The sequence below is a fragment of the Gymnogyps californianus genome, chromosome 9 (genome assembly GCF_018139145.2).
Source record: "Gymnogyps californianus isolate 813 chromosome 9, ASM1813914v2, whole genome shotgun sequence".
NCBI lineage: Eukaryota > Metazoa > Chordata > Aves > Accipitriformes > Cathartidae > Gymnogyps > Gymnogyps californianus.
Window position 1 is genome coordinate 20,643,921 of NC_059479.1, and position 21,998 is coordinate 20,665,918.

Here is a 21,998-nt window from a genome sequence, read left to right on the forward strand (position 1 = left end):
TAAATCTGGTATGTTACCAAACATCTGCACAGCATGACCTAGGAGGAATTGTACGTACTCTTGTGATGACGCATTAGAAATACTTCAAAGTAAAATGGCATTTCCCAATATAAAATAAAATAGTAACATGAATCTATTACTACATAAGAACAAAAGTTAGGAGAAAGTAAACACCGAATTATTCTTTTTTAAATAGGATTCAGCTAATAGATCCGTCTGACCAGACAGAGCTTAGTAACATGAACACAGGAGAGCCAGTCATGAAAAGCTACTTCCTTTATTTATAAATTTCCTGAAATCTAGCAGCATTGCTCTGCAATAACCTTTTTGTGAAAGGAGCAACTCAAACAGTAAAATGTTAAAGTGCATGAGCACAAGTCCAGTCTGGCAGCCAAACATGCAATGTAACGACAGAGATCATAATGCTCTTATTGAGAGACTCCAGTAATATTAACCTCCTGCGTTCTACTGAAATCCAGACACAATAATGGACTACAACAGCTTCTCCCTTTTACTGTAGTTACCCTGACAGATTATATACTTCTTTTTTAAATGTCTTGCCAACAGCAACCGTTGTGTAATTTAACAGACTAAAGTTCTAAATATAATTCTGTATTACTTCAGAAACCTGTCTCTTCAGCTTTCATTTTGACAAGAAATTCTGCCACCAATTTTATATTTACCTTTATTGCTTTTCAAAAACTCCATCGTCTCTCATCAGTGGCATTTTTCTAAATCCCTCATCAGAGGGATTTTTCTAACGTTCTTATGGGTTTTTCAAAATTCTTGTGGGGACAGTCAACAAGAGGAGCACCAGAGTTGGGAAATACACTTTCCCTTTTCTTTTAGGAGCTCACATCCAAATGGAAATTCCTCCCTTTTTTGTGACTAAGCAAAAAGAATTAGGCTTTCTTATTTGCAATTTGAAGGAATTCTCTCCTTGCAGATGTTCTGATACACAGATGACTGGGTGTACACTTAAAAAATACAAGTTTAAGAAAACTGTTCCCACCCATGGTCATTTGAGATGGTAGCCCCTGAGATTTCAAGCATGAGTCATCTCTATTTTTCATTTTCATTGTGCAACTAGTTAAGTGGCAGAGGAAAACAGTTTGAGAGTCAATAAAAATTAGAAGCATTGGGAGCAAGCATATTTTAATCTTTTGCACAATCACAGTATTTTCCAGTGAAAAAGTGATGATGTCTTTTGTATGTTTAAGGAACTGAATTTTATTGTGGTCTTAATGCAAAATTTTAGCACAGTCTATCGCTTGGTTCATGGTGAACCTATCCCATCACGTTCTAGCCAAACATACCTAGATTCATCTCTAGATATCTATCATCTCTAGATCCACACCTGGAATTCCCAGATAAAAATTTACCTAAGACAGGAGTTCATACTGCAACTTTTTGCTTACTTTACTCTAAACTTTTTGTGAGTGAACTTGCTTTCTGCTACTTTCATGTGCTTTGTGATAGACTGAGATATCTTTAGGGTACATTTCTTTTAATAACATTATTTGGCAACTCGAGTATTAATTTTTATAAGGAAGATCTGGAGGTATAGACTGGGGATGAGTATACATGGCTAATAAAACAATGCAGCATATACCAATTTAGTCAGAGAAGTTGGGGATTTTACCCATCAGCAAGGGGGATAATACTGGTGATGGCATTTTCTACCAGGGAAGGCCATCTTACTGACTTACTATATCGTAACAGTTCTTTGATTTTTATCGGCACTTCAAAGAGGAAGTGAGATGACCAAGCAAATTTCAGTACATTTTCTCCTACAAGGCAAAGTGCACATTCAAGTTTTTAGGTTTAACAGCTCTAAACACTGTTTTGTTCAATCTTCTGAGCAGTGTAACACCACCGAAACAGGAAAACAATGCAAAAGTAGTCCGAACAAAAATATTCATACTACGACAGAAGAACAAGGTAGAAACTAGCACAATTCTTAAAGAAGTTAAAAAAAAATGGAGAAAAAAAAGACCTGAGAGTTTTAAACAGCGAGGTTTTGAACTTTACCACCCGCTAATACATGTGCACGCACACGTATCACACTTCTTATTTACAGACACTAACATGCTTGTTTAAGGTGTACAAATTCAGAGGCAGGCAGCTTTTGATGTTCTTAGTTCAAAACATCCAAGTCCCTTTTGCAAAACAGCAGAGGACATACTTACACAGGACTGGACCACAACATCACTTGCTCAAAGCCTGAGCTGGAAGCAGAGACAGCACAGAGCAAGCTGGCTCTGGCCAAGGCGGTGTGTAACCATATTATCCCATGATTGTGCCTGTGCTAATATGTCCTACTCCTCAGCAAAACGTACTAGCACAGGACAGCTATGCACTAGCACAGCCACAGAACTTCCTGAAAGGAATTTGTTCAAGCCCTGCCGGCTCAGAAGGCATAAAAAAAGTGTGCATGACTATTTGCAGCAAACCACACAGCTAAAACTCAAGTGGTTTGATAGCATGACTTGATATTTAGGTAACTAGACCACCTTTAATATGAATAAAGCAGGAGTCACAGCAGCAACTGCAGAAGAAAGAAACTGTACAGCATTAGACTAAACAGACAGTAAAGTGGTCTTAAACTTAACAAATTTTGAAGGAAGCATGAAGAGGAAACCGACACTGTTGACCATTCTTTCGACTTATTTTTAGGAACCTTTTTTGCTCTGAAAAAGGGACAGAAAAAGCCTTAGTATGACACTGTGTTTCACAACAGCAATTTATGGTTAGTAGTAAAAAAAGGATATAATGTAATTTGTTAATAAATGCAGTGATACTTAAAAAGCTAACATTGTCAGAAAATGTTTCCATGTTCAACTTAAATATACACAGTCCCCACTCCAAGTCTATCAGTATTTGGACGGATCGTTATAGTGATGGTAGGACAAAGTTCCCTGCTGGAAGGTTTTAGTAAGTGTTATTTAAGTGCCCACTCCCTAGTTATTGTCAATCTTATTGCTCACTAGCACACAAAAAACCAAGTCACTCTTTACCTTTGATGCAACTGCAATTCGAATGTTTCTAGGTAAGCAGGTCAATAAATTAATGAAAAACCTGAAAAAGAAAAACATTAAATAGTGAAAATTCTAGGCATCTCTTAGGTTATAAACATACCTAAACAGACCATTCGATCCAACATTTTCCTGGATTGGTAATACGAGCTTTGTCAGCTGTTTGTTGTCAACACCATTTGTACCATTGCAAAATACTACCTGCTACTTGAAAACATGGAACAGGCTGATTGTGTACTTTACTTTAGGTCACGGGATACCACTAGAAACTCATTACATTATCATTCTCAATTTTTACCTAAATTCTATGTTCTGAGTGCCTTCAGATGTTTGGATGATGTAACATGCTGCCAAACACTGTGCCTGACAAAAAGTTTTAAAATTTACTCTTGGTTAAAATCAGCATTATGACATTAGACTGCTTTGAATAGCCTCAACTTTAAAGCTTACCTTTCTTAAAGATAAATCTACTTAATGCTATCCAAGTCACAGAAATATTTTTCATTTTCAGCTTTTTAAGGAAAGGTTAACTTACAAACTAAGAGGTAATATGTAACGAATTTATTAAACTGTTTTGTCTGTCTGAGGAACACCGATGAATTACCTTAGAGAAACAGCCAACAGAAACCTTATGTACTATGGCCTTTCAGAGAATAAGATTGCACGCTGCCCCTTTACGCTTGCATCCAATGTCTGGGCACAGACCATGACTCAGAAAGGTAGGAAAACAAGTATTAAAACAGTTGGTGTGGTCCTAAAATCTCCGACTTTATATCTAAAGTAGTATTAGCATACACACAAGCTATGTTTGTATCTTATTTTCATACATATGTTCCAGAAATTATGATCCAACCTCAGTGAAAGCGACCTGCATATTCAGGTAACACAAAGAAGGTTTCCCCAAAGCCCTGCTCCTCCTTCCATTAACCCTTCTGCCACTGCTTGCTCATCTCCCTCTCCCCGCTGCAGTTCAGACTGATTTGGTCCAGGTTAAACGAGGATTATTTTCCAAACAACAGTAACTTTTTAAGTGGGTGTAGGTTATACCTGAATAACTGCAATATTTTTATACTGGGGAGTGGGGGGAAAAAACTACAAGGCTGGTCACCATCTGATCTTTTTCATTAGGTAATGTGATCTGGAAAGAGTCCTACAGTTATTTCTGACTGTTCTGTGTATGTGATTATAATTCATCAAACCATCTTTGAGCATTCAAATAACCTGAACTCAGCTCAAGACTAGAACAAGTTTTATCTTCAGTTGTGTTAGACTAAAATTGCCAGACTGTTTAGCATGCTCTCTTTTTCAGTCGAGTTTTATGGAACTATAATGTACACTGCATAGGTATTGTTATTTAAAGGCATGCAAGAAAAATATGCCTGAAGACCAAGCTTCACTGAAATACTGAAATACCTATACAGCTTCTCTCATATGAACTTGAACAGCAAGGATAATGTATAATCCATGAACAAGCCAGACTGAGTACTGACAATCCCGGAATGGCAAAAAGTAGCATGCTCATACAAGCAGGATGCTCTCCATGGCTTTCTAAGGCATAATCTTGCTCCGATCCCTGTTCCAACTCCCACTTTCTCACCCTGCTTTTTAGTGAAGAACAGCAAGCTTAGTTTCACCTTCTAGTAGTTCCTCTTCCCTGTGCTGATACATTTCATAATGAAAGCACTTTGGACCAAGTTGTTCGAACAAAGGAGCTCATAAAAATGAAAAACTATTTGCATGCTTATGAAATAAACAGAGAATCCATTTTCATAATGAAAATTAAACACATCTAACAAAGGCACAAAACCAAGGCTATCTTAAATTCAGTATTAAATTATACTGTGTAAATACACAGTATGAATCAGCTGTACATACAGCTGTCTTCATGGAATGTAATGGGCAAAACGACACACTAATGGGCTACTATGGACAGATAGAAACTACTCCATCCTTACTTCCTACTGCTGCATCTGGTGCAAAAAGACCACAGGCACCACAAACCAGGATCTCTTGCTTCTTTTTCATTTTTCCTTTCTATTGCTATATCACTTTGCTGTTGACATTACCACTAGCTGCGGATTTACTGTCTCAACTCTTCCACGTAACATTCAAAGCTATGGAAAATACTGTTGTAAAACTACACTTTACCTATATAGTATTGTGATTCTTTTAGTATGTTTTCGGGGGGGGGGGGGGGGGGGGGGGGGAACAAACCACCAAAACACCAGAAAGTGCCATACTAAGAACAGAAAAGGTTAGAGAGGTTAGTACTTAAAGCAAGTTTTAAGATACAACACAACTTGAGCAAATTACTTTATTGAATTGAAATAAACATGACCTCAGTGTAATGGAGAATCCAACAGAGAAGTGAAAAACAGTGCAACAAGCCTGCTGGTTCTCTATGAGAGTCTTCAAGTTTAGGTTCATGGCAGCCAACTCAATCCAAATCTGGACTGCGGTGAACCCACTGGGACTGTTCCCTTGGGCTGCAAATTTTGCAGGCAGCCAATTATACATAACCTTTAAGTCGAGCCAGTTGTCTGACGTAGCTCCCTGTTCAGTCACACAAGTGCCAGCGCAAGGGAGGAAGCGGTAACTTCGGTTTAGTTCAGCTGACACGGAATTACTTGCATCTTTACACTGTAGCTTTGTAAGCACTTTAAACAAGCGTGAAACAGAGCTATAAACATGAAAAGGAGTTACGGCTGATTGTAGCCGCCTCCACCCATTTTTTGCTGTCCCAGTCTGTCCGCTCCCTTTTGCCAGCAGCCAGAGTGAGTGCTGGCTGCAGCTTTTGCAAGCTTAGTGTGTTCATGGAAGTGCAGCATTAGAAAAAAGAGCAACCAGAAGCTGTAGCATGATAACTAACCTACTTTTATCTTTATTGAAAGCCAAAAAAACCCCCCAAACCCCATTCCCAAACACTGAAATGTCTTATTAAAATTTTATTACAGATTAATTTTATATATCCCCAAATACTTTAATATGCATAATTTGTTATTTATTGAAGGTCAGGAGTTAGTAATCTTCCTAATCCAAAGTGGCTGTATGGTACAGGAAACAGCAGCTGACTACTGAGTTGACAGTTTAAGCTATGAAATGAATGCCCTCATTCATAAATTTTTGGGTTTTTGCTATGAGCCAACATTCAGCGTGCAGTGATACGCAGTTTCCAGCTCCTCAAACTTAACTAGCATATTTGAAGTAGTGACATTTCATAGGCTGCTCAACTCCTCTAGCTTCCAAGACAAAACGTTCGTTGAGAATGACTCACTGTGTATTCTACTTATCATGTACTTTAGGTAAACTGAACATAATAAGATCTTTTCAAAAATTACTGCATGTATAACTACTAGAGAGGAAACAACAAAGTACCTGACAGATTGCTTCGGCAATGTGAAGTGTTTCAGTAAATCTGACCAGTTATATCAATTTGCTATTTTTTTTCAGCAAGATACTTGCATCCTCTTCTCAGCAAGTACCACAATACAGGCTCCTTGTAGTCTTACCACTAGCTTCACTCAACCCTACAAACTCAACAGGACACTGATAGCAGCACTCATTTAAATGTGGAAAGACTCATTGTGCTGTATGTGCCACCGGCCATAAATATGTGCAGAATTGTGAACTGCAACATTGTGTGAAGTTAAACGTTTTGTAGTACCTGCTCATCTGTAGCCTAACTTGACAGACAGTGAGTGCTCTCCGTATTTCACTGAGTGTGAGAAGCAGACAGTGCAGGGCATTAGATGAAGACTCATTATTTGCAGTCTAATGTTTCTCTAAATACAGCTTTTAGTAGACTTTTTGGTTCAAGTTGTACAGGTGGCTCCTAGTGTACAGAAACACAAATAATAAAATTTACAAAATAGTAACTTATTTAAAATATCAAATCAGACTTGTAGCCAGATGAGCAATCATTACATGAAAACAAAAATAAATGATTTTTATTTTGGCAAAGTTCTTATTTTAGCAAATACTGTTGTATATGAAGCTTGCTATCAACCCGAGTAAACTGGATGTAAAATGAGCAACTCAGTTACTCAGTTTCCAGAAACACAGCATACCTTTAGCTTTCTCATTAGAAGACCAGCGAGAGGTTGACTTTAGTTTCAGGCTCATCAGTACATGTTATCCTGAACCAAGGAGCGTAGTTCATATGTTACAGCAGAGTGGCTAATATAAAAAATTCGAGGACAGGAATCAACGGGTGTGTCCACTTGATGCTGTGGAGGGTAGAGATAGAATCAAATGCAGAACAGCAGGCTCTCTCCAGTGCCTACAGCAGGCTCCTGTTAGGAGCTGCCTGCACGAGGTGTAGCATCAGCCCCTCCGGCCATACGGCTGTCTATAGCTGGGGGCCTTTGAGTTCCACAGCAAGAAACGGGCAAGTTGGAAAATAATCACAGGAAAAGCTATTGGGTCTATCGGTATGGCAGTGTTTCTGTCTGTAAAAACATTTGTGCAACTGAGGGACAGTAAGAAAAATCCACTTGCACTAGCAGACTGATAAAGAAAACCAAACACAGGTGTTAATTCTGTTCTTACTGTGATACGCAACAAAGATTTTTCTGGCAGCCATGAAAGAGCAGCCTTAGGGCACGTGTCTGCTCTGCAGAAACTGTTTATTTGTTTTATATTTCTTTTCCAAGCAACTGAATTGGGAAATACAAAACCCGCCACACTTATAACAACTACCGACACTGAACAGAATTTCTCACTGCAGTATCACATACTTAATATTATGATTTATTCAGTTCCTCTCTATGCTAATATTTTTCTACTCCTATGAGCAGGATTTGTGCAAACAAGGCTCTTAAAAAGGCTTAAGGGTCACTTAACAAGGAGGACAGTTACTCAATTATTTTATGGGCTACTCTCCATTTCTGACAATGGAGCTGAGTAGATGGTGTATAAGGGATGTAACAGTCATAGAAGTGCGAAGGGTCTGGTGGGCAGAGGCATGGCTAAAAACAGAACTATTTGGGAATGGGAGGAAATATGTTAAGAAACAAGCAGCAGCTTTTGCATGCTTGACATTTGTTTTGAGTTGCATTGTTTACGAGTCAAAAACTTCAGCATGGAATTGAAGGTGTTTTGGAGTGCCCCGTCCCCAATAACCCCAACCGCAGTAGCCCAGAGATGTCAGACTGCACGCTGGTGCGCAAACGGGCATTACTGCGCACGAAGAGCCCAGCCTTGCACACACGGTATGCTTGTGGACTGCCATGGAAGGACAATATTCAGTAAGAATCTTAGCTAAAGGGACTATTACTACTCGAGTTACTTTTCTAAAGTTACACAGCAAACACACAAACAAGCGGTTTTATAAACTAGACATCTAACTGCAGTAACTATAGTTGAAACCAAGTAACTGCAGGTACAGAGGAAAACCTCAGTTAAGATGCGGTTCAGAATGCATGTCTTGTATCTTATAATGTGTAGAACAGTGGTTTAGAAAAAAAACCAATAACTATCCTTTCATGTTACTTGAATCTACTGTTGTGTCTCCTAGAATGTAAGTCACATTTATTAAGTGTTACTTAAATTTAAAATGCTAGTTAGGTAAAGCACCTAACTAAGTAGAACAAGGATCAGAGTACACCGTACTAATAACTATTTTCACTTTAAAATGGGTTGCACAGTATCATAAAGTAGCTAAAAAAACAAACAAACAAAAGGTCTGCTGTACAGACCTAGTAAGTAATTTTGCAAAACGTAACCATTAGCTAGATGTTAAGAAAAATTTTTTACATGTTGGCCGTGCTTATACTACAACAAAAGCACAATGGGGTAGGCTAAACGTGTCATTAACAGATATTTTAAAAATCAATTATACATTTATTATAAATTTAAATAATTTTTTAAAGAAATCCTCTGAACACAAGCATTTCTGTAACTGTCTTGGTATTACTCACTTACAATCTTATGTTCTGTAGCAAGGAGAGTTAAAACAGAATAGCACTTCAGAGTTATTAAATGAATAATTTAAAAGTCTCTTTAATTAGTACAAATTTTAAGAGTACAAGTACTGGAATGAAATGTGCTATTTTAAGTCTGTCCTTGTCATGTCAACTTGTTTCTAATTTCACAGCCTTTCAAGCATAACTAGATTTTTTTTTTTTAATTGATACATACATTAATATTCTAACTGCCATTATACTCCTATACTATAAAACATTCCCGATTATCAGTGTATGGAAATACAGGCATTTTCTCTGCACACTAACAAATGTGATGAGCAAAAATCATGAAACGAGCTGCAGCGTCATCACACAGTTTAAAGTAAAACAGATGTGCACACAGGTATTCTGCTCCAGTTTTTGACACTTAACAGCTGCTATTAACAGACCAATGAATTTATTATAAGAATTTACAAAGAAATATAAATCTATTGCCTAAGAGGCAAGTATGCTTTTAGAAAAAGATGCTCAACTGATGAAGCAGTAACATACTCTAGGGAATCAACAGTCACATCAATATACATTGAAGGAAATCCTAGTTCATTAGTTTTGTCCTCACTGAACAACAGTGGTATTCAAGTATAACAGACTTAAGTGTCTTGGATTTAAAGTGATAACCAAGGATCGACCTTGGATTACTTTAAATCCGAGACTCTTAAATCTGTGATAATTGGTGGATCACTTTATCTCTACCTTGGAGATAAAGATATCTCACCTTGAAGCCCAGTGAACTCCCAGCTGCACAATATTCATCGATTTGGCATTAACTGTACTACAAAAAACATGCAAAATTTAAATGGGGGGGGGAGATATTTTCTCAATATCTAGGATTCCTTACAAAACACTTTACTGAGGTGAAAAGTACTCTTTGATTTCAATGGGAAGTCCAAGTGCTTAGCTCTATCTGAAGCAAAGAAAGAGGAAAACAATTCCTCACGTCCTTCACATTACACAGCTATTAATCCAAAAGCAAAGCAAATAAAATGCATGCTGACTTTTTGATGCAGTAGCATTAGCTCCAACCTCACTTCCATCACAAGCAACTCGCATACACAAACTTTAAAAATCATCCGTTATACAAATTGACATTCTGGCAACATGTTGGCTAAAGGAAAACATTTCCCACCCCTCCCAGCCCCATGCCCACAATCACCTTTCCTTACTTGTTCTGCTCCTCCATTTCCAAAGACTGCCTGTGCTATTTATTTCCTTACTGAAAAATGGTTCAATGTGCCTTCTGAGTTTTCTACTATATTTGGGATCATCTTAAAATGTAAAATGACTCTCCAGCCAATTGTACCAACACTCCTCGCTCACACACACGCCTCATATCTAACCTCTGCAGAAGATGAAGTTCAAGCCAGCACCAAGTTTAGTCCTGACTCAAAAGCTACTATGAGCTATGGCAGCACAGGTCAAAAGTAGCACGGTAGCCTGAATAGTAGAAAGGCTTCCTATCTAGGGCGACAACAGCAGCATAAGGAATTTCCACCCCCACCACTCATTGCTAACCTCTGTATCATGCACTTGGTTAGGTAAATAATGTTATGTACATCTGGCACATGATTAAAGCTGTATCTTGATTACAAATACACTTTATATGAAGTATGAGGTAAGAACTGATAGCCCTAAGAAGAAGTGGGGCAGGGAAAGCAGATCTGCTGTAGTTTATTTAAGTTCTGTCCAATTATTTTTGTTGATCTCGGCCAAGTGGCTCAATGCAGATCACACTAGGTACCTACTGCAGAAAAGAAAACTGAAACCGCATCTCCCAAGCAATTCTGGCAACTGGCCAGAAGCCTTCCTCTTTGCAAGCACAAGTCTTATTCCATACAGTGTCTTTTAGTTCACGTCCGTACAAAACAAGTAAAAACTTCTCACAGCTCCAGCATATCCCGGATTAAGGCAAGGTTCTCCCCGTCCACCACTCAGACCACAAACAGCAATCTGTGAGAAACAGCCTTGGCGCTGGCAGGCTTCGTGTCCATCATAGGTCATTACAGAAACCTGTCATACCACTTCCAGTGTGTGTTTTACTTTCAGTGTGACACAAGTTACTCTGTGACTGAGCGGCCACAGAAGAAATAACCAGTGCTGTGTTCAGCTTTCATTTTTATGTGCCTATCTACAGAGTTCAAGATTTTGAGGAAACATACAGTTACTAAGACTGTCAGCAGATTATGGGCAATCCTCATTTCCCTCCCCCACCTCCAACCACAAAAACAAGGAAACAAAAGAAAAGCAATAGCAAAGTATTAATAATTCCTATCCACTGTAAAGCATAGCTCCACTAGCAGAGGACAAATACTTTCTTAAGCTTTCCCTTGGGCCCTTCCGTACAGCTAGCCTGTTCCACTAAGCACCTTCCAAATGGAAATGTGACAGAGAACAATCCCAGTTACGGGGAGGAGGTAACTTTGAAACGAAGATGAACCCCAAAGCAGCCACTTTCTAGCTGCTGTAGAACGCAGGAAAATTAAACAGCATGGCCAGCTTTGGAGATGTGCCTTCCATAAAACGGGTGGAAGACACTGCACCATCTAAATAACGATCCAATATATGAGCAAATGGAACAAAACTGTAAATTTTGTTTCTCAGGAAATTAATTCCCTCCTTCCATGAAACTTCCTTCTCTCCCAAGAAAATACATGTCCTGAAGCACAGTGACCACATGCTTAGTTGCATATACAATGAAGATTTCCCATAATAATGAACTCCAACTCTTTTTTAGCTTAAGTAATTTCTTATTCAGAACAGTTTTCTTATACACAAGCACTCATTCATTTGTCATGTTAACTACCTAACTCTATTTATTAATCATTAACTTCAATAGATTTTGCATGTTTACTTGGCTCAGGCTACCGTTTAATATTTCATTTGGGTATTAACTTCATTTAAAACAGTGTAATAGGCTGCATCTATTTTACTAGATACAAATATATTCCAAGTGATGTTAAGATATGTACCTAATGCCTTGCCTTAGTGATTTGTTCAAGAGAGGTTTCTCTAGTTTTATGAAAGGGCTGAAGCATAATCCTCATGTTAGTAGGAGGTGTCATCCACTGAACACTGGTGACTTATTATGCTGAACATTTATAGCTGCTGGTAAGCGGTAGATTATTCAATCAGCAGACAATGGGCAACACTGTCACTTGCACAGTGTATGTTACAGATAGTGTTAAAGGTAATACATGAGCAAAGTTTGCATGAGATGCAAATACCCAAATAATTTACACATCATGAAAACCTTACCACAGTGGGGTTCTTGGGGGGGAGGCTGTCTTATCTGTTATCAAGACAACAATGAAGGGGAACTAGCAAATACAAAGAAATGAGAGGTAAGTTAAAAATACATTAAATATTTTCTAAAATAACTTTTATGTGGAAATATTTAAGGCTTCTGTAGAACTGTATTAAAACACAAACTTTGTATCCATGCATGAAGGGCAGAAGAAAAAAAGATGAAACCAAACAGTCTTTCTGAACATTACTATTTCTGTCTCGTTTGAGAGAAAAGATTGGTTTGGGGATTTATTTGTTTAAAATGTAAGATGTTCACATCTTAGGGAAAAAAAAAAAAATCCATGGCTTTAATCATTGCAGTTAGTCTGAGATGACAAGTCCCAAAGAGTCAAAAAGTAGAACTAATTAAAAGAAAAGAAATCATATGTTTCTAATTCCTATTTGTAGGTTTATTTGCTAATTTTTGCACTTAAAATTGGCAAGGCTATAGATGCAAGTTTGTCTATAATAGTAGATGTCAAGGCATGTCTTATTCCTATTTTTATGCTACAACAGTCCAAGAAGAAAAGAGCAACCAAGTAAGGACAGGTATTATCCTTAGCCTGACAATCATCTTGTACAACCATCAGGGACTACAGCTGTCCATTTACTTTATATGAAACAATCCTTAATTTATACCAAATTTCTCTGTAACCTCCATCTATATTTATTGAGCATCCTCACTGGGAAAAAAAAAAAATCAAATATGAACCAATTATGTTAGGGAAAAAAGGGGTTATAGTACAAAATAGTTCAAAAGTTGCTGTAATTATTTCATTAAAGCATTAGGTACAAGAGCAGCACTAGATAAGTGGAGGTCTGTACAGCCCACTGTCCTTGGCCCATTAAGGGTCCACGCTCCTCCTGGGGCGGGGGAAGGCACGCGGTACAAATACACTTGCTTTGCAAATAAGCTTCAAAAATCCACAAAGCATACAAAGATATTTTAGAACACCACAAAGTGGAACTTCTCTCAGGGGAACAGGACAACAAAAATATTCAACCAGTTCCTTGCTTTACTTTAGCAGGTGCTCTAATGACGTGAAATAGAAAAATATGCCCTGTGCGTAGTGTTTGAGCAATGAATCACACTTTCCTGGGCTTCTGCGTGTGCTACATCAGCATCAGACCATATCCTGAGCCCAACCTCCTTTTCTGCATCTAGAAGGAGGGGGCGGGGGGGCTCTGAGGGAGGAGATAGCACTGTTGATGTATTGGGCAGGCCCACAAAACCCGCTGGGTTCCCAGGAAAGCACAGATGAGCAGTCAGGGACGCTGGTAATGCACAGCAAGGAGCGGAGCGAGCAGCCTCCTCTGTGATCAGTTAGCTGGGCAAGAGGCAGGCAAAGCGAGCGGAGCATCCTGCTGCCGGCCAAGAGCAACAGCGCCTGGCGTTCAGCCCCCAAGGGCTGAGAGAAGGATGGGGAACAACGGGAGGAGGCGGCCCTGCCTCAAGAGCTGCGATAGAGCCAGCTCACGGGGAGTTACGGAAGGATGCTCCGGCAGGTGGGGAGCGGGCTGCACCCCGCATGGGGAGAAGCGTTAGTGCAGAGAACGGCCGCTCCTGCGCAGGTTTATTCTGGGTCGCCGGCCCGAGCCCCCCACTCTGCGCTTCCAGGCAGTCTTCCCAGTGCCCGCCACCTGCTCCCGGGCAGGGGCCAGCGCCAGCTCCTGCCCAGCGCCTACCGCGCTCCCCCTCCCGGCACCGGGGTACCGAGCCCGGGCGCATCCTCCCGGCCCAGGCCCCGCGGGAGCCATGCCCGCGGCTCCAGGGAGGCTGAGAGGGAGCTGACCCCACGTAACCTCCCGCTCCTTTCCTCAGCTGACCCGGCTGCCTCCGCCCAGGCGGGCAGCAGCCGCGGTCCCACCCCCGGCGGGGGCGGAGGACGCTCCGGAGGGGAGCGCCAGCCCCGCGCCCCGCTCCCCGCTCTCTCCCCCGTGCGCAGGGCGACCCTCCCGCCCCTCACCTCGTCCCAGACGCTGCCGAGGGGCAGCGAGGGAACCTGCCCCCTCCCTTCCCTCCCGTCGCCGCTCTCCCCGGGGCCGTGCCGGGCGCGCCCCGGCCGTTATGCCGCGCAGAGCGCGCACTCACCTCACCCGGCCGCCTCGTCCCGGCGCTGCCGGCGGAGAACGGGGCCCGCGGCTGTACCGGCCGCTAAAATGGCTGAGAGCGGGAGGGAAGGGAGGGGAGGGCGGGAGCGGGGGGAGCGGGGGGGAGGAGCGAGCCCCCGCTCTGCCGGCTCCGCCGTCCAATCCTCCTGCCGCCATCTCCGTGACGCGCCGCCGCGGAGGAAGGGGTGGGGGCGGGCCCGGAGCGGGGCCGCTGCCGGGCGGGGGTCCCCGGGTGTGAGGCGGCGACGGGCCGCCCGGGCCCTCGCCGGAGCCCCCTGCCGTGATGCTGAGCTGGGCCGGGGACGCCCGGCTGGAGGTGTCCCCGCTCCCCGGGCGGTTGGCAGCCTGAGGGAGCAGGGGGATGTCGCGGGAAAGCAGGCTGCGAACGGGATTTACGCAGAGCTCCGCTCCACTACTATCCGGTACTGCTATACTGTTTTATTGTGTTAGTTTTCCAGTGAGGCTTACAAAAGCTGTGGGACAGTGAGACCTATGGGCGCATGGCAAAAACCACTTCAAGCGCCAGCCCCAGCCTCCCTAAGCACAGACAGTCTCCCTGCTCTTGTTAGCAGGCTCGAACGGGAAGCGGTAACGCCGCTAAGTCTGGATCTGTCAGGCTGGAGTAGGCAGCACAGAGGTTTGTTACCCAGTTTTGCCTCCTGACAATCTGGAGACCACCGAGCTGAGTCAGAGGCCCCTATGGTCTTTACTCAGAACACAAGAAACGGGTTTCAGCAGCAGCACTGATGAGAGCAACTAGGATTGCTCACAGTGTGGTTCAGAAAGCCAGAGGCCACAAATATCCGTATGATTCATGCAAAAGTTTGCCAGATGGTTTTACGTGTTTTGGAGTCTGAGGTTGCTTCAGAAGAGAACTAGCACAAAATAACTAACTTTTGACAAGACACATAGCCACTTCCTAACAACGTGTAAAGGAAGAGGAAACATTTCATGCTCCATCTATGCCGAGCAGAAGTCCAGCACAATCCTCCCCCACCCCATATGGAGTGGGACAGACTGTGAGAAAAGCAAAATTACAAAACAAGCCATAGCTGTATTTGGTAACAAGAGTTTGCTGCTATAAAAGACGCGTTCTTGCAGGAGGCTATAATCTTCTGGCAACAAGTGCATATGCAATGTGGATGTTCGGTGTAACAGTTCTCATTCTTAGAGAAGCAAAAAGCACATCACTTCCTTGGACAGAGGCTGAACTGAATCACTGGGTGGTTTTTGCTTTGCTTGGGCTATATGAATTTTAGGGCAGTCCGTTACTACTCTCACTTTGTTCTGATCTGTTTCAAACCCCATTGTTTGGCTTAATGTCAAATCATCACGAATGAGAGGGCCTGCATTGTGCAAGATGCCCAAAGGCACATCTGTTTTATGCAGCTCAAATATTTTTTTGATCTAACCTCCCTGTATTTAGGAAAGGTTCGGCAAACAAGCTTGCTACAAATTTTTGTTTCCAACTAAAACACTGACATATTAGCCTATTTTCTAAATCTTTCTCATAAACAGTAAATGGGTAAGAGAATATATTTGTAATTTGTTCCAACTGTTTTATACTTCCTATAGTCTTAAGTTTTGAATTCACTGAGCTTGGGTTTACCGTGATGTATCCTGCTAGTGGGTAAGGAAGCATGTCTTCTGCGTAAACCAGCTAGAGCACTGGAATGGCCACAGTGGGTCAGAACAGTGACTGAGTTAGCACAGTATGCTGTTTCCAACGGTGGCTCGTCATCTCCTGGGAAGATAACGAATTCTGCAGCTCAGAGACTTTTAGCTAGAAGTAGTCTATTTCTGCTCTTGATAGACAAATTAATGGAAGAAAAATCCAATTGCTTTCTTAATCCATATAAGCTTCTGGCATCTACAGCTTGATGTAGTTCCACAGTTTAACTTCATGCTGTGTGAAAATCACTTCTGTACGTTTTGAGCTCCTGTCTGGTATTTCCATTTGATGTCCCTTGACTTTTGCGTTAATTAACCATGAATTATCAGTCTCTCTTAACTGTCTCCATGCCACTCCTTGTTTTATAGATTTGTATCTCAGATTCCTTGCACTACTACCTCATTCATTTCTCTTCTAGGCTGACAAGTCTAACGTTTTCCAGGTGCAGTGTCATAGTGCCTCCAACAAATTTAAGTTGGAGCTTCCATCTCTCTGCCTCAGACTGCATGTTCTTACTCCCACATGGATTTCAAGTGCTCCAGGTTGTGCACTTCTGCTGAGTGCAACTCTTCCCTCACCTCTCCCTTTATGCCCTCCCTATTGGAGACCTCACCAAGCCATGGGACCTCCTCATCAACCTCTTCTTGGCCCTGGACGAGCTGGCCTTGCGTGCCATAGCAAGAAGCTCAGTGGGGAATCCTGGTGCCTGCGGGGCTTGTCCACTCGTGTCCCCAAGCCGGGCATCACTGAATGACATCCAGGTTCAGTGGCGTTGTCGGGGGTGCTCAACAAAATGCTTTGTTTGTTTCAGAAGGATGAACATCTCTGTCAAATTAATGATTTCAGCAAAGTTAGAAACAAATTTTGGTTAATTACAATCTAAGGAAAAAAAATAACCTGTCAGGTTATAGTTAGAATAATGAGTCCTAAAATTAAACTTACTACAGACAGGGTATCCAAGTGAAGAGTCAAATATACCTTGTTGTGTGGAGGCTTTAGAAACAGCACTATGGGAAACCTTTCCAGTAGCTACAGGTATGCAAACGGCTAACTGAATTACGTAGGATTTACTGGTGTAGCAGTTGCTCTTTTATTTGTCATAAGAAATAGTTATGTTTAAACTAGTTCTTTGAAAGCTTTCAAACATTCTTTTTTGAAAGCAAAGCAGAAACAGATTTATTTGCTCTCTATAAATAAAGCTATGGTCAACTAGCAATACCCTGAGGATAAGTGGAGTACTTCTAAAGGCTTCAAAACAGGTAGCTAAGAAAAGCAAGCCTATTGTCAGGAAGCTTACATTTACTACAAGAGCTCAGAAACACCTTTGCAAACATTTTAGGAGTCCACAAACAAAAATTAAAACTGCCTTTATATAACACTATGTCACACTATCTTTAAAACCAAATCTGACTGAAAGGATTCTCATTTTCTCTCGTGTTGCAACTGCTTTGTATCTTTCCAGTAAGAAAAACCCAGCAATGATCTCTGTGGAATGTGATCAGTATAACACAACTTCCCAGGCAGTGCAATTGTTCTGTACCAAGGTTAGTTTTCATTCTTAACACAGAGGTCAAAAAGAAGCAAGAGAAAGGTATGTTGAGGAGAGACCAAAGCCAGTCTAGGTGGTCTCTGTTTTTCACCCATGATTCAGGGCAAGCTTGGAAATAGTCAACAGCTTCTCACCTCATTCCTGGTATCAGCAAAGGGATTGCATAATCTAAGTAGTAAATCAATACTTGGAGCCTTGTGGGTTGTTTATTTATATTAGGAGCAGTGACTGGTGAAATCAACTATTTCTTTGATGCAATCCTGTTTCTTCACAGAGTGTACAGTTCGAATCAAAACAACAGACAACAAATTTTGTACACAAACTTTGGCATTTTGTAGCAAGCACTTTCCAAAAAAAGTTGCCTCAGTTTTGTCTCAGGCTGGTAAAATTTTAATGTGTTCCTTTTTTTTTAAATTGGATTTCTACTACTTCTCAATAAACTTAGAGCACATAATTAAAAAAAAGCTGAACCATGATAGACCTCCACATTAACTCTGCTCCTCAGGAGTAACATACTTTTGTTCACTCTAGATCTTTTTAAACTGACTCTCGGGTTTTAAAAGAAAACACAACAAAAACAACGTAGCGGTCAGTCATACACATTTGGTGACACAAAGGATTATTGATCGCTCCGAAGAAGTGCATTTCAAGGAGGAATTTCAAGTAGGGGGGAATTGAGGGATGGCGTATTGAATAAAGGGCAGGGTTTTAAGAGAAGGGGCCTACTTGCGAATGTATGAATTGTGTTGTTCTTTGATGCTATTTGTTCAAGCTAGTTCCATTCCCTTCTTATTCTTATACATGAAACCAGATTGGGAAATTATCTGCAAATCTGTTTATAACAGTTGTCATAAAATAACCAATTTCTATATTTTACATAAAGAATAAAAAGATCTTTATCACATCTAGTATCTACAGCCAACGTACTGGGCCTTTTGGGGAAGGAGCAGGGGGGAAGTAGAGACAAAGTTTGATAGGTCTTGTGAACTAAAAGCCTTTAATCAATTTTGTTACCCTGATCTACACAAAAATAACTTCTCATTCTGAGTCATTATGTAGAAAAATGTACAGCAACTTGCAAGCATTGAACATATACTTGCATTACGTAATTAAATCTTTGTTTTAAGCCATATTCCATGCATGAAACAGAAACATGTACCTGCTTGCAGACATAACATTTGTATTCTGTAAAAACATCACGTTCATTACCTGCTCAGATTCATGCAGAGTTTAGAGCTACTTTCTTTTCCAGAGGTAATGCCTGACAGTAACTTTCTGCCTGCTTAGGCAGCAAGAAAGACAACTTATTGTAGTATTGCCCAGGTACCTATTATGCCCCACAACACTTAAATATCTGCAGCATTTCAGAGACTGATATACTCAATTAATTCATCAGACATAGGGGGCTGCACTATGTATCAATATGTGCAGCCTAGTAGACTTGAAGAGACTATAGCTGTGATAGCACACATACTCACGTTTTTGTGCTTGGATTTTGATTCTTTCATCCAAGTGGGCACCTAGTTATTTAATCTTGGTTAATAACCCTAGTTATTTGATCTTGGGTCAAATCAGCACATCATAAACAGTACCACTGAGATGAGTAGGTTTGCACACTACATAAAGTCAAAGGAGAATGCAGTTTCAATGTTGCATTACTGTACAGTTCATGAAAAAACTGAAAAGCCCTAACAGGAGCAGAGCTTTAGAGTATTAGATCCTAAATAGGATGCTGTATGGACATGGAATTCCTGACTGAAGAATATACATTTTAAGAAAGGAAAGCAGTATTGACAGAGATATTTCTGATCTATACCACAATAAATCTAGGGAAAGTTTTGGCACTCTAAATTTAATTTTTTTGGTGCAAACAGTTACATGTCTTACTAGGAGAACATATGCAACTGTACAATCATTAGATTGCTGTACAAAACAAAATACCTAAAAATGATTTTCTGGACTTTAGAGGGAACTTTGAACAGTCATTACAAGGAAGACTTTGAGTAGTTCTCACATAATGAGATATGTTGTAGTGCTGCCTGGAGACGTTCAAAAGAAAGAAAATAAAATGCTATAAAAATGAAATGTTTTCTTAATTTTTTACAAGATCCAGTCTAAAGTTCACAACCACAGTTAGCAATAGCCACAACAGGCCAGGCTTACTATAAAGAGCCCATTAGATGAGGATATCTTATGGCTAAAAATATGGCTAAATAATTGTCTTCTTCCAGTCTATTCCACACTCTTCTCATCAGGATCTCTTGAGTCTTACAATTCCTTTAAGGAATCATAACATTTTAAACACTATGGTGCCCTAATTTAGTATGAAACCATTTGGGGAATTCATTAGAGCAAAGACTAAAATTCAGTGAGGACCTTGACCTCAATAGTTTTTCTATTTACATATGCCACAGCAGAAGTTTGTCTTGACAGAAACAGCAAGGCCAACCTCCTATTCGGTACTTTTTTCCACAATTAAATATTTTTATTTAGAACCTAGATAGCAAGAAAAATTACTTGTTCACCTTAACTTTGTTCCAATTCGTCATCTGAGCTCAATTTTTATAAAAATATGATACTTGATTTAAAAAAATAACACAAGTCCTAATCGTGTATGCCTGTGGGCTGGCTGCCACTTCATTTCTGAGGAATATGTAACAGGCAAGTACAGACAATATCCTCTGTTGTACTCCCATACAAATCGTTCTCAGAGGGAGCAGTTGCATGTGCACATATTCCTCCAAATTTGTAATGTGAGAAGTAATGTTGGTAAGATTAGAATGACTCAACTTATTGCTTATCTGTTTGTAGTCATTCCTGTAAGTTTTGGGGGCAAATATACATCAGTAGATTTGCATGAAGAACAGACATAATCTTGTGTCCAAAACACCTTTTCGTGCATGAAGGAATATTTACTCATTTTAGACTAACTGGCTTCCTATGTAACAATTTAACTATTACACAAAGATTAAATCGTGTGTTTCTTTTTTTATTGATGTTTCATTTCTTAAAGCAAAACTCATAAATCAACTCATAGTCCTTAACACTGGCAGACTGTGAGCTCTTTTCTATACTTATTCTTGTAAAAATCACATCAAAGAGAAATTTCTGAAAATTATTTGGTGATAAATTGGCAATCTACTTATGCAAGTCTTCTTGTTACTGTGAACTCCCTTGTGTGATTTTTTAAAACAAACTGTAAATGACTCTTGGCACATCTGTTTCCATGATTATATATCCCTATAAGAATCAGTACAAACTGATCCTGCTTTCATCAGATATACTTTCTGTTTCAGAGATCGCTGTGCCCAGAAGGTAAAATTACGGAGTCACAACACAAAACTCCAGCACAAGGACAGAAGTATTATATATGCTTTAAAGCAAGTAGGTAGCCTTCCAGTCTTAAAATATTCTACACATGCTGTCTAAATTACAGCAAGCTGCCAGTCTGCCCTGACATGCTCCAGCAGTTCTGCTTCAGCTTGTTCTTGAACTTGTAAAGGAGTCCTTACAAGACAGTCTTGCAGCTTCCATCTTTCTGTCATGAGGATGTCTTTACAAGATGGAGTACCTGTAAGAATCTCATTTACCCAGCTTGTCAAAATGTCAGGATTTTGCTGGAATTCAAATTATATTATTTTCATTCTGTCTTTGCAGCAAGACTTTTCAGTTGTATCTTGTTTTTTCTAGCACAGCCTCTTTCTTCAGAGGCTGATTGATCACTGCATTGTTTCCCATCAGTCCAACAGAATTGCCTCCGTAGCACTGTGGACCATTGAAAAAAGAACACCAATTCCAGGAGAAGAGCCTTTTAAAATGTTATTTATGGACAGTTTGCAGTAGTGGTACAGACCCCCTCAGCAACTTCGCATATTACACTGAACAGTGTAATAAATGTGTATGGTTTTTTTGTTTCTTGGTCACCTTTTTCAGACCCTTTAGAAGTCACCCACAAAACGTTCCCCACATACGCTTTTATCTCTCCCACCCACATATGTCTATACAGGCTCTTGCTTACATGGACAAAGATGCCAGAGTAACAAGTTCCTACATTCTTAGTAGCATTTTTCAGTCAACAAGCCAACATTTCCTTTGCATAGTAACTTCATTGTCAAAATCTTTGGGTCTAAATTGATCTGTTTCCATTCGTAAACATTTGTGGTACGCAAAATGTCTCTCCATGGAAAAACCAGAAATGACATACAAAGATGAGAAGTACACCTTAACACAGTGTCTTTCAAAAAGATATTTGAATTCTTACCTTAAAAAGTACTTTCATGAGATCAAGGATTTGACTCAGCACTCAGATCTGTAGAGTATAAGCACTTTTAATGAAGAGTCCAGGTGAACTTCAATCTTTAACACTGTGGTAAAGTTAACAACAC

At 40.4% G+C, this 21,998-nt stretch overlaps 1 protein-coding gene across 3 annotated transcripts in view; it reads right to left on the reverse strand.

Moving 5' to 3' along the window:
* The window catches only part of ACSL4 (acyl-CoA synthetase long chain family member 4), a 41,754-nt gene extending 27,325 nt beyond the window's left edge, over positions 1–14,429 (reverse strand). For 2 of the 3 annotated variants that reach the window (XM_050901656.1, XM_050901655.1), the window contains exons 1-2: positions 12,251–12,301; positions 3,018–3,078 (exon numbers count right to left, since the gene is read on the reverse strand). The gene's annotated coding sequence lies outside the window, so the exon portion shown is untranslated. Of the gene's footprint in view, positions 1–3,017; positions 3,079–12,250; positions 12,302–14,372 lie in introns of those variants that run through there. The other variant, XM_050901654.1, reaches the window with a different exon arrangement.
* Positions 14,430–21,998: the final 7,569 nt, after the last annotated feature.